Source organism: Thamnophis sirtalis, unplaced genomic scaffold, assembly GCF_051295495.1.
Source record: "Thamnophis sirtalis isolate CommonGarterSnake01/CBP01778 unplaced genomic scaffold, rThaSir2_p1.2 scaffold_6, whole genome shotgun sequence".
NCBI lineage: Eukaryota > Metazoa > Chordata > Lepidosauria > Squamata > Natricidae > Thamnophis > Thamnophis sirtalis.
The window spans coordinates 92,535,315-92,554,356 of NW_028261386.1; positions in this window are offsets into that span (position 1 = coordinate 92,535,315).

Below are 19,042 nucleotides of genomic sequence, written 5' to 3' on the forward strand. Positions count from 1 at the left end.
AGGCTTTCTTCAAAGAAATAAGTACTGGCTGCTTAAAAGCTTTATTTTACTTTTTGCCTAAAGAATTGTAAAAATCTGCCTCTTTTTACTTGTTTCAAGGTCAATTTGTAGAAGAACATAAAAACTAAGTTTTATTTAAAAAATCCTTCTCCCTCATAAATTCTTAGCCTCCTTTTCCTCCCCTTCTCCGTGTGGCACAAGAAGCAAGTCGAGGACTATTTATGAGTTCTTGTGCAAATTCCTCAACTGATAAATTTAATTTCACATTCTCTGGCTTAAGCAAAAAAAATAAAATACTTCATGCCCTATGCGCATGTAGAGATTGTATTACATATAGCAAAACTCCAGCGAGCAGTATATTATGGGCTTAACCACAAGCATTTAGTATAGGAATGTCAACTACATGGCACTCTGCGAGTGTGCTGCGATTTTATTGAACCGACATGATGCATCCAGGCAGGTTAATATGGGAAGATCTCTTTATAATGACTGTGTGAAGATTCCAAGTTTGATTTGATTTAAAGGCAGTTTAATCAAGTTGTCCTTCAAACTGACATTTCTGACTGGATAAGATGAGGCAGACCTTCCTCTGCTGAGCCTGCAACTTAGAATACCAATGATAGTATGGAAAGAGGGGCAGGATTTGCATGTTTATGTCCCCCAACCCCCAAAAAGGCATTGCACGGGATCCCCTTCAGCAGATAAAAAAGATTGCATCATGGATTTTGGACAGGAGTATCACAGATTACCTTAAGCACAATGTGAAGCACACCTTCATCTGTGAGAGAAGCAGACAGCGATTGCTCTTCCTGCACCACCATCTCTTTCAGGATATGGCAATTCAACAAATTTCTACATCCCAATTGCTCAGTGAAGCAGAAGCATCAGTCTATGAGATGTTGGAAATTGATGTTAAATGGGCTACTTGGCTTGCAGAAGTGGATTTTTGTCTCAGCTCACGTTGGTTCTCAAGTCTTCTTGGTGAGCATCTTCCGAAGGCTAGCCCAGTCCTCTTCATCCTGGAATTCCTCTTTGTGAAGTCACCTGAAGCAATTATGAAAATCTCCCCATTTCTAGCGTTCCGTGGCTAGAGAAGCCACTGGCTTTACGGTAATCAGGTGGCTAAATAAAGGTATTACAGGAGCCATTATTCAGTGACAGCTGGAAAGTGAAAACTTCACCTGAATGGAAAGGGCACATGGAAGCAACATCCTGTAGCAGTGGAAGGCTATGTAATCAGTAATATCTGGAAAGTTTGCGACAAAGGGAGATGAGGATCCACTTTTGCTAAAATGGCAGTCTTGCTAGTAAATTCTCAGCCAACACTCTTCCGAACAGTAGCAGCAACCACAAGTTTTCAATGTGAGCAGAATGTCTAGAAAAGAGATATCACAAAAAACTGTGTGATGAATGTGGACGGAATACAAGAGTGGATGACCCTTATGAAAGATTAAACATGCTCTTTGTCATTTGCTCCTTTTACATCCCAAGCCATCATCTTCTGCATGCCACAGTTGTTGCCAGATAAGCTCTTCATTTTTCAGGTGGCCACCATCAATATTATTCTGCCAGTTCAGTTTAAGGCTAAGCGCTCTGAAGGAAGACTGAAAGACTGATTAGTGTTCTTTGTCCAAACTTTTTTTCTTCTTCGGACGATCCAAAAAGATAAGAAGTATCTCTTAGAACATGACCAGATTAGAAATAGGGTCTTTCTGTAGATATAGACAAAGCTACAGGGCTTTTCTTCCTCTTTAGTAGCATCATATCCTTATAGTTGTGGAGAAGATGCAGCAGGAAGCAGGATAGCAGGAAAAGCAAAACTGTAACTTTAAGTTTCAAAGGTATATTTGTAAAATGTCATTTTTTAAAAATGCTCATATAAAGCACATAATACAAGCTTATGGTCCATGTATTAGGGAAATGCATGGCATAATTCTTCAATATTCTAATTTATTTTCCAGTTTGGACACGTTGTCTGTAGGAGCTGGTTTTTTTAAGCAGCTCCAGCCCCGAGATTGCATTAAACTGTCTAAACAGCATTCATCAGCTGTTTGACAGATTGATTAACTCTCCTTCGGGCAAAGAAGGAGGGGTGAGAAGCTGAGCTTGGGAAGTGCTCCACTAACCTCCCCCAGGAGATAAATCTGGGGGGTGAAAGGTGTGAGCCTCCCTGCAACCCAGCGAACTCCGCGCCCGGGACTCATTCTACCTTTTTGCAGAAACGAAGACACACGTCCACCCTTTGCTCAATGATTGATTTTTACCTGATTTCAAGACAGGCAGGACAAGACCGAGTGGCTGTTGTGTTTCCCTCCCAATAATTTAGCTAATGTACCAACACTTAGGCTGGGGGGTCAAATTCTATACCCCTCAGATAGGGTCCGCAACTTAGGAGTCCTCCTGGACCCACAGCTGACTTTTGACCACCAGTTGTCAGCTGTGACCAGAGGGGCATTTGCCCAGGTTCGCCTGGTCCACCAGTTGCGGCCCTACCTAAACCGGGAGGCTCTCGCAACAGTCACTTGAGCCCTTGTGATCTCTAGGCTGGAATACTGCAATGGGCTCTACATGGGGTTGCCCTTGAAGTGCATCCGGCGACTGCAGTTAGTCCAGAATGCAGCCGCGCGAGTGATAGTGGGCGCACCGCGGTTCACCCACGTTACACCCGTCCTCCGCGAGCTGCACTGGCTACCTGTCGGTCTTCGGGTGCGCTTCAGGGTACTGATGACCACCTTTAAAGCACTCCATGGTAGTGGATCTGGGTACTTGAGAGACCGCCTTCTGCCGATTACCTCCCTTCGACCAATTAGATCGCACAGACTGGGCCTCCTCCGAATCCCATCCGCCAGTCAATGTCGACTGGCGACTACACGGAGGAGAGCCTTTTCTGTTGCAGCTCCGACCCTGTGGAACGATCTCCCCGTCGAGATCCGTACCCTCACCACCATCCAGACCTTCCGCGCAGCCCTCAAGATCTGGCTCTCCCAGCAGGCCTGGGGATAGGTTCCCAATTTACCCGCCCGAGTGTTGATTGCTGAACGAAAGTTGTGTTTTATTATTTTTCCTTTGTTCACATTTTGTTTTGTCTTTTGATACTGCACCCCCCTCCCTTGTGATTGTAAGCCGCCCTGAGTCCCCTCAGGGAAAAGGGCGGCCTATAAATCTTAATAAAATGCTAAAAAAAAAAAATACTGGAGAACTTCCAATTGTATGTATTAACAGACTTTAACTCCATTTTTCTAAAAATTCCTTCTAATAAACTATGTGGCAGAAAGATAAAGATGGCGCTGAAGAGTTTTGTAGGCGGGGTTGTGCTATGATGTTACAAACTATTACAGAGCTTAAGATCATTTAAAGATCATTAAATCAGCAGTGATTTATTAGCAAGCTACAGAGTAATAACTGGAACAAGCGGTCTGCCTGGATTTATTAATTTGGTGCAAGATAAGATTAACTGAGGAAATGGTTTCAAAGCAAGCTAAAGCAACTATCACTTCTAAAAGCACAGGGAGTTCACCTGCTCCGTCAACTAAATTGCAGTCATTGTTGCCCCCCCAACCCTCTCCCCCTCCTGCTGGAGAACCTCTGACTCAAGAAATATTGCAAACAGTATTAAATGATGCTTTAAAAGACCATGCAGACGCGATGGAAATTAAAATACAGGAAAAGATTTCTGTTGCTTTCAAGGAGATTTTGGAAGAAGTGTTGGGATTGGTCCTGATTCGTAATCAAGAAATTAGAGAAGATATTTTAGATGCTTTTAAATGCTTATCTGGCTATGTATCAGCATTGGAGGATAAAGTGGAAGATGTTAGTGATTCCAATATTAATCTGGTAACTAAAATGGATGTGGTTCAAGGCAAGGTTGATGATGCAGAAAATGAAATTACAATGTTGCAGTACAGACAGATGGAATTTGCTTTAAGAATAAGAGGCCTTAAAGAGAAAAACCAAGAAAACCTGAAGGAGATTTTTTCAGAAGCCTTTGATCAATTGATGGGCAGCCCAGGAGGGGACTTTGACTGGCAAATTTACAAGATATATCGTGTTAATTCATGGCTTGCCAGACAGAAACAACTTCCAAGGGACATTGTAGTGTATTTTGCCACAAGGGACACGAGGAATTTGATTCTACAAGAGTCTTACAAAACCAAGTTGCAAATTGGGGGCCAGGAGGTGATAGTTCTGAAGGAAATACCACCCAAAATGTTGAGATCTAGAAAAGACTATGCCTTCTTAGTGGATGAACTCAAAAACCATCAGCTACAGTTCAGATGGAAAGCTCCAGCCAGATTAGTGGTCAATTACCTGGGACAAAGATATCATCTTAACTCAGTTTATAAGGCTAAAGATTTTTACAGCAATATACTGAAGGCTGGACATCCCCCCCTCCAGGACCCAGAGAAAGAGAGCAAGGACAGAACAGACAGCAAGATACCCAAGGATCATTGCTGGTGGACCAAGTCCAGACACCTCTGCTGGAACTAGAAGGAGTGAAGGAGCAAAGATAAACCCGTGTGGTCACTAGGCATATGGAACAAGAGTTAAAGAAGCAAAAAGCTCTGCAACAAACTCACGCAATGGCTAAAGAAGTCACAGTTTCTAGTTCAGAAGCGGTGGGATGAGCCAGGCCAAAAGTCAAAATACAGGATTTCCAGATGGTTCTTAAAAAGCTTCAGGGAGCTAAAGATGACAACTAAATTCTTAACTTGGAACGTCAATGTCTTAAATTCACCGCAGAAAAGGAAGAAAATAAACCATTATTTGAAACAATTTAAGAATGATATAATTTGCCTGCAAGAAACATATATTAGAACAACTGACCAGAAATATTTGATGAACGCAAGACTTGGACAACACTTTGTAGCCTCCGCCTCAGAGAAGAAAAATGGTATAGTTATATACCTAAGAAAGGACATGAAAGCTGAACTAATTGAAGCAGATTCCCAAAGAAGATATATTGCAATAGAACTTGTATTAGAAGGGAAAAAGATACTCTTAATGGGAATATATGCTCCCAATCAACAACAAGACAAATTTTACAAAATGCTCCATACTAAGTTAATAGAAAGGGACTATAAATCTTGCATATTAATGGTGACTGGAACGGAGTTTTGGATACTAAGAAAGACAAGAAGGGTCTCCTGCAAAACATCCAAACATGAGCAAAACTACCTAAGTCTTTTTTCAATATGATGGATGATATGGAGCTAAGAGATATCTGGCGAGAAAGAAATGCAAAAGAGCAGGACTTTACATTCTTTTCTGATAGATATCAATCTTTTTCCAGGATTGATTTTATATTAACAACAAATGATTTGCTTTCCAAGGTAAAGAAGACGAAGATATGTTCCAGAGCCTTAACAGATCACAACCCTGGAATTTGGGAAGAAATCTAGAAGGTGTTGGAGGTTAAATGAAAATGTATTTAGATATGAGAAAAATGTTAATGAATGTAAAAACCTGTTGAGAGAATACTTTGTTTTTAACATGAATAAGGGTACATCTATGGAAATGGTTTGGGATGCAAGTAAAGCGTACATGCGAGGAGTCCTAATAAATTTAAATAAGTGTCAGCACCTCTCCATTAGATAATTAGGAAAGAAGACCACGAGACTCCATGTGTAGAAATCAAGTGTACTTTTACTAATTATAAATGATTAAAGGCATAGCGAAGCGAAATCTGATTATTTAGGCGTGAAAGCGATTGATATATAGAATAGCCATTCCCCCACCCCTTGGCATCACAGCTACAGTCCAATCATAATTATCTCAAGTGTCAGGTGTGAGATAACTTCAAAAGGCATCACGAAGATGGAATGTCAGTGCCGTTAGTCCTGGCGGGAATCTCCCACGCATGCGTAGTCCGACCAGCAGCTGAACTCCAGAACCTTCCTCCAGCACACTGAGTAACCCCTCCCAAATACCATGCCCTCCCTCCCCGTTTCATGGCAGCCGAAGCAACAGCAAAGCAGAGACTGACATCCGGCCGTCCCCCGGAAAAAGGCAGTCAGGCCTGGAAAATGAGAAAACACAAACAAACAGACAAACAACAAAAATCAGAAAAGAAAAAGAGGGGGGGAGAAAAAGTCAAGGCTTGTCAGGATAAGCAGAATAAAATTGTCGAAGCAGTCGGGGGGCATGGACATGGGACTTGTCCACCCATTCGGTATGAGATGGAGGAAAATGCTTCCAAGCCACCAGGTACTGTATCCAATTTCGCCGCCGCCGAGAGTCCAATATCTCACGAACTTCAAAATGACGTTCACCATCAACCAACAGGGGGGCAGACAGAGGATCCACAGGTGGACGTAAAGTAGAAACATGAACAGGCTTAATGAGGTTAACGTGGAATACAGGATAAACATGGTTGAGATGCTTGGGCAGCTGCAAATGAACTGAAACAGGATTGATGATCTTGATGATGGGAAATGGGCCCACATACTTAGGTCCCAATTTCTTCGACTTTTGTGTAGATTGGAGGAATTTCGTGGACAAATAAACTAGGTCACCCTCCCTGTACTGGTAAGGTTGTGCACGCTTCTTATCAGCCTGTTTCTTATGAGCACGAAGCGCAGCATCCAAAGTACTAAGAGCCAAAGGATAGAATTATTATAGGCCACTTCAGCGTGCGACAGCAAGTCCACCCAATCATCTTGCTGATAATTGATGAAACAACGTAAATATTGTTCCAGAACAGAATTAGTCCTCTCGCAAGCCCCATTAGTCTGAGGGTGGTGGGCGGAGCTTAGTCCCTGGGCGGAGCCAATGCGTTTAAGAAATTCCTTCCAGAAAACAGAAGTGAACTGGACACCTCTATCGGAAATGATGCGATCAGGCACCCCATGCAAACGGTAAATGTGAGAAATGAAGAGTTTAGCCAGTGCCTTCGCAGAAGGAATCTTGTGGCACGGAATAAAATGAACTTGTTTGGAAAATAAGTCTGTAACCACCCAAATGACGGTGTGCCCCTGGCTCTCGGGAAGTTCGACAATGAAGTCCATAGAAATTTCCTTCCAAGGGGCGACAGGGTGGGCTACGGATTGAAGTAAGCCTTGCGGCTTTCCAGGTGGCCGTTTAGCGGCTGCACAGACCGGACAACTGGCAACATAAAGTTCAATGTCCTTTTTCAAAGAGGGCCACCAAAACTGCCTCTTCACCAGATGCAATGTCTTTACAAACCCAAAGTGACCCGCCAACTTAGAATCGTGAGCTCGTTGGAGGACAACGAGACGAAGAGAGGCTGGGACGTAAAGCTTAGCTCCGATCCACGGTAAATCGTCCCTCATTGTGCACTCATCCTGATGCTGCTGGAACCAGTCATCCTGGGGAAGGGCCCGTTTGAGGTCAGAAAGGAAATCCTGAAGCACCTCCACTTTCGAGCACGCCTGCTGTCGAGTGACCACCGGAGCTGCAAGGCGGGATGCGGGAACGACAGGCTGAACAATACTCAGTTTAGAGCAGTTGTATTGAGGGAATCTGGACAAAGCATCAGCCATGAAATTCTTCCCTCCCGGGATGTACTTGAGTGTAAAATTGAAGCGGTTGAAATGCTGAGCCCAGCGCATCTGCTTAGGGGATAGGCGGCATGGAGTCCTCAAAGCCTCTAAATTTTTGTGGTCAGTCCACACCTCAAATGGGTGTTTAGCGCCCTCTAGAAAGTGGCGCCACGTGGCCAAGGCCCAGCGTACTGCAAATGCCTCTTTCTCCCAGATTGCCCAACGCCTTTCAGTGTCTGTGAGCTTGCGGGAGGTGTAAGCTATAAGTTGCATAGACGTAGAAAGGGGGAAAAAAGAAAGGAACTAGAGGAAGAGATTAGGAAGAAAGAACAGGAGTTAATATTAAACCCAGGAGATAAGAAGATTAAAGAAGCAATTACCCTATTATGAGCGCAATTTAATATGCTGATGTCAGATCAGGTGTCTACTAATTTATTATATGCAAAACATAATATATTCTGCATGCAAATAAACCAGGCAGATGGTTAGCATATTTGACCATGAAGAAACAAAAATCTCGTAATATACCGAAAATATATTATAATGGAAAAGAGGTTTATCAACACGATATGATCCAAAAGGCCTTCTTTGAATTTTTTACAGGATTGTACATGGGTGATAAAATACATGGCTTAGATATAGATAGATACTTGGACAAAAAAAAATACCTATATTTAAGGAGGAACAAAGGGAGAGATTGAATCAACCAATAACCTTGGGGGAAATCCTCCAGGTAATTAAACAGTTAAAGGCTGGGAAAGCACCGGGCACAGATGGTTTGACAGCAGTTTATTATAAAAATTTACAATTAGAAATGGTAGAACCCCTTAGGAATTATTTAATAAAATCCAAGTGGAAGGAAAGGTATCTCCATCTTGGAGGACAGCTTTCATATCCTTGATACCTAAAGAAGATCAAGATCTTAGTCAACCAAAAAATTATAGACCTACATCACTACTCAATATAGATTATAAAATTTTTACTAAAATATTAGCGAATAGGTTAATGTTGGTTACTCAGCAACTGATTCATAATGATCAAACTGGTTTTATACAAAGGAGACAAATGAGAAGTAATGTAAGAAAAATTGTTAATATACTGAATATTTGGGAAAGAATAACGAAATCCTCGCAGCGCTTATATTTCTAGACGCCGAGAAAGCCTTTGATTGAGTGAATTGGCAATTTTTAATGAAAACAATGCAAAAGATGCAAATTGGAGAGTATTTTCTACAATCAATCAAAGCAACATATCAGGAACAAACAGCACAAACTATAGTCAATGGAAGTTTAACAGAACCATTTAAAATCGAGAAAGGTACAAGACAGGGTTGCGCCCTATCGCCATTATTATTTATTATAACCCTGGAATTATTGCTGAATAAAATACGGGGGTCAGATGATTTACAGGGAATCAAGATTAGGCATGAAGAATATAGACTATGCGCATTCGCAGACGACTTGGTTATAACTTTAATCCAACCAGAGAAATCTATCAAGGTTTTAATGAATATGATTAATCAATATGGCCAAGTATCTGGGTTTAAAATAAATCTAGGAAAAACAAAGATGCTGGTTAAGAACATGAACACTAATCAAAGGGAAGACTTAGAAAAAATAACAGGATGTGAAATAGTTTAAATGGTTAAATATCTAGGAGTTTACATCTCAACCTCAAACAGGAAACTATATAAGTATAATTATGAGCCACTATGGCATAGTATACAGGCAGAGATGAAAAACTGGGAAAAATTACAATTATCTTTGTTGGGAAGAATAGCAGCAGTGAAAATGAATGTCTTGCCTAAGTTCCTATTTCTTTTTCAAATGATACCAATACTTTAAAAAGATGCAAATTTGCTTGAATGGCAGAAGGGTATTAACAAATTTGTTTGGGCAAAACCGAGAATAAAACTTAAAATAATGCAAGATGTATGTGAGAGAGGAGGCTTGAAAATGCCAAATTTAAAACTATACTACGAAGCAGTAGTTTTATCAATAATTAATGACTGGATTAACTCAACAGAGGATAGGTTATTGAATATCGAGGGGCATGACTTGATATACGGTTGGCATGCTTATTTGATATATGACAAGAAGGTGAATAAGACATTCAAAAGTCATATATTAAGGAATGCTTTATTGCGTGTCTGGAAAATATATCAATATAAATTAAATGATAAGATACCTATCTGGGCAATTCCCAGACATGCAATAGAGAATGCAAGTATAGTACAAAAACATGATGTAACTACATATAGACAGCTTCTTACTATAGAAAGAGGTGTGTTTCAGTTAAAACCCTTGAATGTATTAAAAGAGGAAAAGGTAATTCAAACATGGTTTCATATGGACAGTTGCAGGCTAGATGGAAAAAAGATCCGAAAATTGGTATCATGCAAAATGAGGACAATCTACTAAAACAAATCAGGGATCAAAGTCAAATGCACATAAAAAGGTTATATAATGTTCTAATAGAAATGGATTCTGAAACAGAATTAGTTGAAGACTGTATGATAAAGTGGGCACAAAACTTTGAAGAACCAATAATGTTGGACACTTGGGAAAAGATATGGGTAAGAAATGTAAAATTTACACAAGCCCAAAACCTGAGAGAGAACTTTTATAAGATGTTTTATAGATGGCACTTAGATCCTAAAAAATTGGCTTGCATGTATCCGAATTTACAACCTAAATGCTGGATATGTGATTGTACTGATGCTACATATTACCATATATGGTTGACTTGCAAAAAGGTTAAAGCATTTTGGATAAAAATATGGTGGATTATGCAAAATATTTTTAAAAAGAGGATAAAGTTTACCCTTCAGTTATTTTTATTAGGTATAACTACTGATTGTACTGTTATAGAGACTAATCTGATTTTGAACCTAAAAATGGCAGCGAGATTGTTGGTGGTGCAATACTGGAAGAAGGAAGATTTGCCTACTATTCAAGAATGGACATTAAAAGTAACAAACTTAGCAGAGATGGCTAAAATATCAGCATATCTTAAGAATCATTCAGATGAGAAATATAAACTGGAGTGGAGAAGATGGATTGACTATATTCAAAATAAATACGGGACTAAAAAATTCCAGATAGCTTATGATTGAAAAAGCAAAAAATGATTTAATTTGTTTATAGTTAGCTTAACAAAAGAGGAGTTAAAGCATAAATGAAAGATGAAGCCAAGTTATTTTTAGTTTATTTTAGAATATAATTGTTAAAGATTTATACCCTGTATTTGCTCTGGGAAGTCGGGGGGGGGGGGTCAGGGGGGAGGGCTCAGGTGGGGAGGGTGGGGGAGGGAGGTAAATATTTGTAAATTCTTTTTTAAAAAATTTTCAATTAAAAAAAATATTCTAATTTATTTTCTAAGAAGACAGTTGAAAGGAACACTGGAGTACCTGCTGGGCTCCTATTCAAGACTATCCATTTAGTCTCCTCTACCCTGCATAAGCATTAACTGCTGCAGACCTATATCAATGCTGCCACCTGCTGTTTCACTTTTTCATCTCCCCCCCAAATCTTCCTTTCTCAAGTGCCTTGGTGATTTCTTTTTATGGCATCTATTATAGAAGTATGTAAATAAAACAGAATGCATTAAAAAGGCTGACTGGACATTTACTGGAAAAAGTAGTTCCCCAAGCTATTTCTGTTCATGGTATACAAAAATTGTAAAATAGAGTGACATCTGAAAAGTCTACAAAGTCCCCTTGTGTATAGTTTTATCATGCAGCCTATTAGACTTGGTTGTATCTAACATCCCTATCCTCTCAACAACACAAACCTATGTGCTTTAGGCACATCATATCTCATATCGTTTCTGTATTGCATTCCAAGCATACCTGGAAGTATGTCTGATAACACAACAGGAAGCTATGGAACCGAAGGAAGTCCTCAAAATAGTTCAACATCCTGTTTAGACAGGAGTAGTTATTTTATCCAATAGAGAGTGTGTAAAAAGGTAAAGGTTCCCCTTGCACATGTGCTAGTCATTCCTGACTCTAGGGGGCAGTGCTCATCTCCGTTTCAAAGCTGAAGAGCCAGTGTTGTCTGAAGACGTCTCTGTGGTCATGTGGCCAGCATGACTAAACGCTGAAGGCACACAATAATAGCAATAATAGCAATAACAGTAGACTTATATACCGCTTCATAGGCCTTTCAGGCCTCTCTAAGCGGTTTACAGAGTCAGCATATTGCCCCCAACAACAATCCGGGTCCTCATTTTACCCACCTCGGAAGGATGGAAGGCTGAGTCAACCCTGAGCTGGTGAGATTTGAACCGCTGAACTGCTGATCTAGCAGTCAGCCTGCAGTGCTGCATTTAACCACTGCGCCACCTTGGCTCCTTGGCACACGGAGCAGTTCCCAGCAAAGATGGTTCCTATTTTTCTACTTGCATTTTTACATGCTTTCGAATTTACGAGATCTCACTCCATTATGCAGCACTATGGATTTGAACCGCCAAACTGCCAACCTTTCTGATCGACAAGCTCAGCATCTTAGCCACTGAGCCACTGTCCCCCTTTGCAGAAAGTGTGTAGCCTTTATTTAAATTAAAACTATCGGTTCCACAAACAGCTCAAAACAACAAAATTGTATTGATTTTTCTTAAATCCAATTTATATGGCCGCCCATTGCATTGAAGGTGATCCTGGGCAGTCCAATTAAAAAAAAATCCAACAAAAAAGTGCATATACAAAAACAGTCATATATAAGGTGACCAGACGTCCCACATCTGGCGGGACAGGCATGCCTTTCAATAATTTTTCCCGCGTCCCGGGCCGTTCTAAAAAAAACCCTCTTTATTTTGGCACTCGCAGCTCGCTCGCTCCCCCGCCCATCAGCTGCTAGCTTGCTTGCTCGTTCCGTTCTATCTATCTACACTAAAAATCTAAGCCAGCCCAGCCTGCCGCTCACTGATTGGCCTGGACTCCAGCCAATCAGTGAGCTGGCTGGGATGGAAAACTTTAAGCATGCGGCGTGCCTGTGCTTAAAGTTTTCCACCAGCCAGCTCACTGATTGGCTGGAGTCCGCTTATTTCGTCTTTTGCTTGCTGCAGCTTAACTGGTAACTGTTTCCCTGTTTCTCCCAGGTCACGCCCATCCCCTCTCAAAAGAATTCGGCTTGGCCACCGCTTCCTCCTCTTCTTCCTCCACCTCCTCCTCCTCCCCGTCCATGGTGGCAGTCACAGGATGGGGCAGCGGCGAGAGAGAGTGAGAGAGAGAGGGTTCCATCCCGTGAGGAGACACCCACCAAGCTGCGGGTCCCCCCGCCGCTGCCGCCGCCTTCTTTCCCTCCGCCTCTTCCAGAGCCCGAGCCCGCCGTTGCGAGTCCACGAGGCGTGGTCGCTCCAGGGTGTTGCTCCTCGCGCAGAGAACTTCCACTCTCACTGGACGGAACCCTCTCTCTCTCTCTCTCTCTCTCTCTCTCTCTCGCCGCCACCCCATCCTGTGACTGCCACCATGGACGGGGAGGAGGAGGAGGTGGAGGAAGAAGAAGAGGAGGAAGTGGTGGCCGAGCTGAATCCTTTTGAGAGGGGACGGGCGCGATTAGCAATGGCGGAGGCCGTGCCGACGCTTCCCAGGTCGCGCCCGTCCCCTCTCAAAAGGATTTGGCTCGGCCACTGCTTCCTCTTCTTCTTCCCTGTCTGCGGTTCCGATTGCAGTTGCAAGGAGTGGGAAGGAGAGGAAGGAAGGAAGGAGGGAGGGGGGAAGGAAAAGAAGAAGGGAGGAGGGAGAAGATGGAAGGAGAAAAGATGGAAGGAATGAGAAAGAATGGAAGAAGGAGGAAGATGGAAGAAGAAAGGAAGAAAAAGAAGAAGGGAGGGAGAAAAGAGGGAAGGTCCGCAGCGAAGATGCCACCGCCACCCCCACCGGCTTTTCCCGCCCAGACACCCGCCACTCAGGAGCTGTCCAAAAACCTTCCTGCTCACCACTGGCTGCACCGCAACTGACTCACCCCGGGTGGGCTGGAAGGCTTTGGGCATCCGGGCGGGAAGACTCCAGGATGACTGAGAATCCCCCGTGTTATTCCAGATAGGATAGAATATTGCCTTTTCCACTTTCTCCACTCCCCCCAATGGCGGTTAAGAATCGGCAAAAATTTGGGGCGTGTGTCTGCAGGAGAAAGAAAAGAAAGGAAAAGGAAAGAAAGGAAAAGAAAGGGAAAAAAAGAAAAGGTCTTTTTCTCTCCCACGGTTGTTTCTGCGGGACTGCTTGGAGGCGTTTTCCCCACGGCCCGCGCACGCGCTCCTTTAAAGTTGCGGGGAGAAAGCGAGAGGTGAACCCCACTTCTCTCCAACGTGTCTGAAGCACGTAGGGGAATCGCTGCCCCGCTCAGTTTTCAACTTCGGGGGAGTGACCGAGTGAAGGAGGGGAGGAGAGGGGAGAAAAAGGGGTTTGTTGTAGAGTTGATAAAGCTTTAAGAGTTTGGCGGCAAGAGGATTCTGAATGGATCCCGACTGATCGGGACTCGAAACAGCTCTATTACGTCCTGCTTTTTGTGGGGGGAAAAGAGAGAGAAAGAGGGAGAGGAAAAAAGTTTTGGGAATGGCCGTAGCCTTCCTCATCTGGATCCTGGAGCGAAGCACGGAAAACAACACAAAAAGTGTTGGGTTGGTTTTTTTTGGGATACTCTGATTTTCGTCTCTCTCGTTACTGTTTTCAATTCTTTTTTTCCCCCGTCTTGTTTTAAAAAACTGAACGCCTCTACCTCCACCCCTCCTTCGCCGTCTGCCCCGAGGAGTTTTGGAGGGGAGGGGAGGGGAGGGGAGGAAGAGGGTTTGAGGCGCAGGGATGGAGGTGGTCGACGGGGTGGGTGGGTGGGTGGATCGGCTGGCCATGACGGCATAATCCCCCGCTTTCCAAGCTCGCAAAGAGCACGGATCTCTCCAACTCTTTCTTGCTCTAAGTATTTGTGTTTGTGTGTGTATGTGTGTGTGTGAGAGAGAGACTATCACTGTGTTGTAGCTTATGATTCTTGATGAATGTATTGTATTTTATTTTTTTTATGTACACTGAAGACAAATTCCTTGTGTGTCCAATCACACTTGGCTAATAAACTATTCTACTCTACTCTACTCTACTCATTTCTATTTCAATTCTAATAAGGAGTTTAGCTTCTCTCTCTTGTAAATGTAAGCTAGCATAATGCAAGCTAGCTTTAGCTTTCAAACAGTTCATTTAGTGACCAAAGTTACAACGGCATTGAAAAAAGTGACTGATTACCATTTTTCACACTTAGCAACCATTTTTCACACTTAGCAACCATTTTTCACACTTAGCAACCATTTTTCACACTTAGCAACCGTTGAAGCATCCTCATGGTCACGTGATCAAAATTTTGATGTTTGGCAACAGATTCATATTTATGATGCTTTCAGTGTCCTGGGGTCATATAATTGCCTTGGGTGACCTTTTGACAAAATATAAATTTTTTGCTGCCCCCCCCCCCCCATCAATGGTGTCCCTCTTTACCAATCTGAAAATCTGGTCACCTTAGTCGTATAACTACATGAAGTCACTGTTAAAAGTTAAAATATTATAACAATCACAAAATAGATGCAATCTGTATTATAGATTCCCTAGCCCTGGTGACACATAACCACGTCTTGAGGGACTTACTGAACATCAATAGGGGTGGAACCAGCCTAACCCAGGGAGGGGGGCAGCAGGAGAATGTCCCACAAGGTAAGTGCCACAGCTAAGAAGGTCCACCTCCCCCAAATTTAAGTCCCTGGAAAATGGTAACTACCTTCTCTATCAGATCTAAAGGGACAATCTGATATAATTGGCAGCTTTTGCTCATGCATGTATTTCATGGTCAGATAGAATGTTTTGCAACTGTAATCAACAACTTATTGAAGCATATTCATTTTAAGAATATTACTAATGATTCAACATTATTGTATTGCTGTAGGGAAGTCTAAAGAAAAAGCATTGAACTGTTTTACACTGTATGGTTTAGGTTTCTCTTGCAACCACATGTATCAACCACTATGCTGGTTAGTTTTAATCCAACATTTCCTTGGTACTCTGGAACAATGTAAAATTTTAACAGCAGAGGGGGAACGAAGCCAAAAAAATCGATGTCACTGATGTCAAGCCCCATACTACGATTAATTATTAGAAATTTCACTAAGTTTTAATGCAAATATTAGGTAAGCTAAAGAATCCTGGAAAATGTTAATACACACCTCCACCACCCCTTTTATTAGTTTCTGAAGGTAGATTCTCTATGAATGGTTTCAATTCTAAACTTTTTCCAGCTCAGACTATAATGCCGCTCATGAAGTTACTAATCTTTCTTATCTGTTATGTCTGAAGTGCCTCTAATTTCTTTTTCAAATTCTTCACAATCTAGCCCATTTAATTCCTACAAATCAATTTTAAAGACTCATAAATTTAGCCCGGAGGTAATAGTATGCTAGTGTAGTAACATGCTATTGCAATATCTCATTGCCAGAATCAGCCCATTTTCAAGGCAACCATAAAACCACAATACAGAGGGAACTCTATTTTCTTCAGTATCAAGCAATCTTTTGTCAACTTGCCAGCTATTCTGCTGAACAAGTTCTTGTTCACTTCGCTAAATTGTAAACATGCTTAGTGAATTAACAATTTTTTTCAACCTGTTTAAAATTGAAGAATACATTGTAAGAGTTTAAAAACAAATTGTAAAAGCTTGAATCAAACAAGTGACTGTTATGTCCTGCATCAAGCTTAATCTTAAAACAACTTGGTCAAATAGGATACGTCAGTGAACCAACCCTTAGGTAAGTCCAAAGAGAACAGTCTAGAGCTGCTATTGAATTATACTATTTCCTGTGATGGTTTGAAGTTTATAGTCCTTTCTCCTTATAGTTCAGAAAGTTGTGGAGGTTATGAATCTCCGTAATTGTTTCCTGATTTATTACCAATTTAAAAAAATCTAATTGCACCATCACACCACCATGTAGTTTCTGAACAATTTAAATGTTTCAAAATAAAATGCAAGTTCTATGGTTAATGCAAATGTTGCTATTAATCAACAGCTTGTAATTTTTAAGGCTGTGGAAAGGATTGCCCGGGAAATTCACAAAACTAGGATTTGTCTGTCTATAATGTAAGTCTAGATAAATTTAATATTAAATTTATAAATATTGTGCATGCATGAGAATGGGGAATCCCTGAAGCAACTATCCTAAATAGAATAGGGGAAATGGCGGTGTTTCATTCACAATACATTTTGAATGTTTTGAGTAGCTCCAATTTCATGTTATCCTTCTTTATGTAATCATTTGTTATGGCACATATCACAAACTTGGTTTTATACAAACGACCCATTTCATTTTAGTTTCCCAACTGAATACTATTTACCTCTCCAAAATTCTTGGACATCACCCTTATTTCATTTACAAATTAATGAATACTATGAATTTCCATTCATAGTATTTCAGATATTGAGTGCCTACTCTCTAGGGCTAAAAATGTTTTTCAAACCTAGTTTCTGTACAAAAATCTCTTTAATCAAAAGGATTCTTTTTATGGAATTGAATCTTCTATACAGAATTCATGCCAAGAAATATAGGAATGATGTAAAAACACAAACATAAACCCTAGTTCTATAGTTCATTGTGGTTTGCACCACTCCCAAATTTGTAATTTTAAATAAAATATTAACAAAATATGGAGTTCAAATTCAAGTTACTCCAATTCAGCACAAAAATTGCTACTTTGGCTGAGCAATTGAGAATCACTCATCAGTGATTATCATGGGACTTCTCTGTAGCTCAGTCAATTTGAAATTGACATCCGGGAGTCTCTGTTACCTCGTAGGGTCCCTGCTCCGGAGCTTGTCGGGTGTGAGTCCCTGCTGATAAAGTTGGACCTCAAGGGTCAAGTGGGTTTGCTGCTAACGTACCTGCCTCCCAACTGCGTTGCAGCATCCCTCCCCTCGCTCCTCGAGTCAGTAGCCGAGCTGGCAGTTGAGTTCCCCAGGCTTATAGTTCTGGGGTACTTTAATTTGCCATCGCTCGGTGAACGCTCTGATGGGGCGCAGGAGTTCATGGCTTCCATGACAGCCATGGGCTTGACCCAGGTAATTCGGGGCCCAACCCATGCAGCGGGTCACATGCTCGACCTCGTATTCCTCTCGGAGCAGTGGATGTGTGATCTTGGTCTGAGGGGTAATGAGATCATACCCCTGTCGTGGTCAGACCACTGCCTACTGAGGCTTGACTTCCGGAGGCCAAACCCCCACCGTAGGGAGGAGGAACCGACCAGGTGGTTCCGCCCCAGGCGACTTATGGACCCGTTGAGGTTCCAGACGGAGCTTGGGGTTATTCCTGATACTCTCGCCCACAGTTCGGCGGAGACTCTGGTTGCCGCCTGGCATTCGGCGGCGGCGGAGTCTCTTGATCGGATTGCGCCACTACGGCCCCTCCGGGTCAGTGGATCCCGGAGACCTCCTTGGTTCACCGAGGAGCTCCGGGAGAAGAAACGCCGGAGGAGATGCCTAGAGCACCTGTGGAGGTCCGATAAGTCCGAGGCGAACCGAGCACTTCTGACTACCTGCACCAAGGACTACGTCCGGGCATTAAGAGCTGCCAAAAGATCACACATCTCTGCCTTGGTAGCGTCCGCCGAGTCACGCCCAGCCGCCCTGTTTAGGATAATCCGCTCCCTCCTTAATAGGAGGGATGCGGGAGACCCCTTGCAGGGTAGGGCTGAGGACTATGCTCAGTTCTTGGCGGACAAAGTAGCTCGGTTTCGGTCGGACTTGGACTCCACCGCAGTAGATCCAGCCGAGACACAGGAGGACTACTTGGCAAATCATCTCTGGGTTGAGTTCCAGGATGTTGCCTCTGGGGACGTGGACAAGGCCATTCGAGCTGTAAGTGCCTCCACCTGCATTCTGGACCCGTGTCCCTCCTGGCTGGTTGCCAACAGCAGGGAGGTGACACATGGCTGGATCCAGGCGGTCGTGACCGCCTCCCTTCGGGAGGGGCACTTCCCCGCCGTATTCAAAATGGCGGTGGTGAGACCCCTCCTGAAGAAACCATCCTTGGATCCAGCCATTTTAAACAACTTTCGTCCTGTCTCCAACCTCCCCTTTATCGGGAAGGTTGTGGAGAAGGTGGTGGCCTTCCAGCTTCAACGGGCCTTGGAGGAAGCTAGTTATCTTGACCCCTTCCAGTCCGGCTTCAGACCTGGTTACAGCACAGAAACCGCTTTGGTCGCATTGACCGATGATCTCTGGAGGGCCAGAGATGGAGGCTATGCGTCCATCCTGGTTCTCCTTGACCTCTCAGCGGCTTTCGATACCATCGACCATGGTATCCTTCTGCGACGACTGCGGGAGGTGGGAGTGGGAGGCACTGTTTTGCAGTGGTTCTCCTCCTACCTCTTGGACAGGTCGCAGTCGGTGTTGGTCGGGGGGCAGAGATCGTCCCTGAGGCCCCTAACATGTGGGGTGCCGCAGGGTTCGGTCTTATCCCCCCTACTATTTAACATATACATGAAACCGCTGGGCGAGATCATTCGGAGGCACGGGATA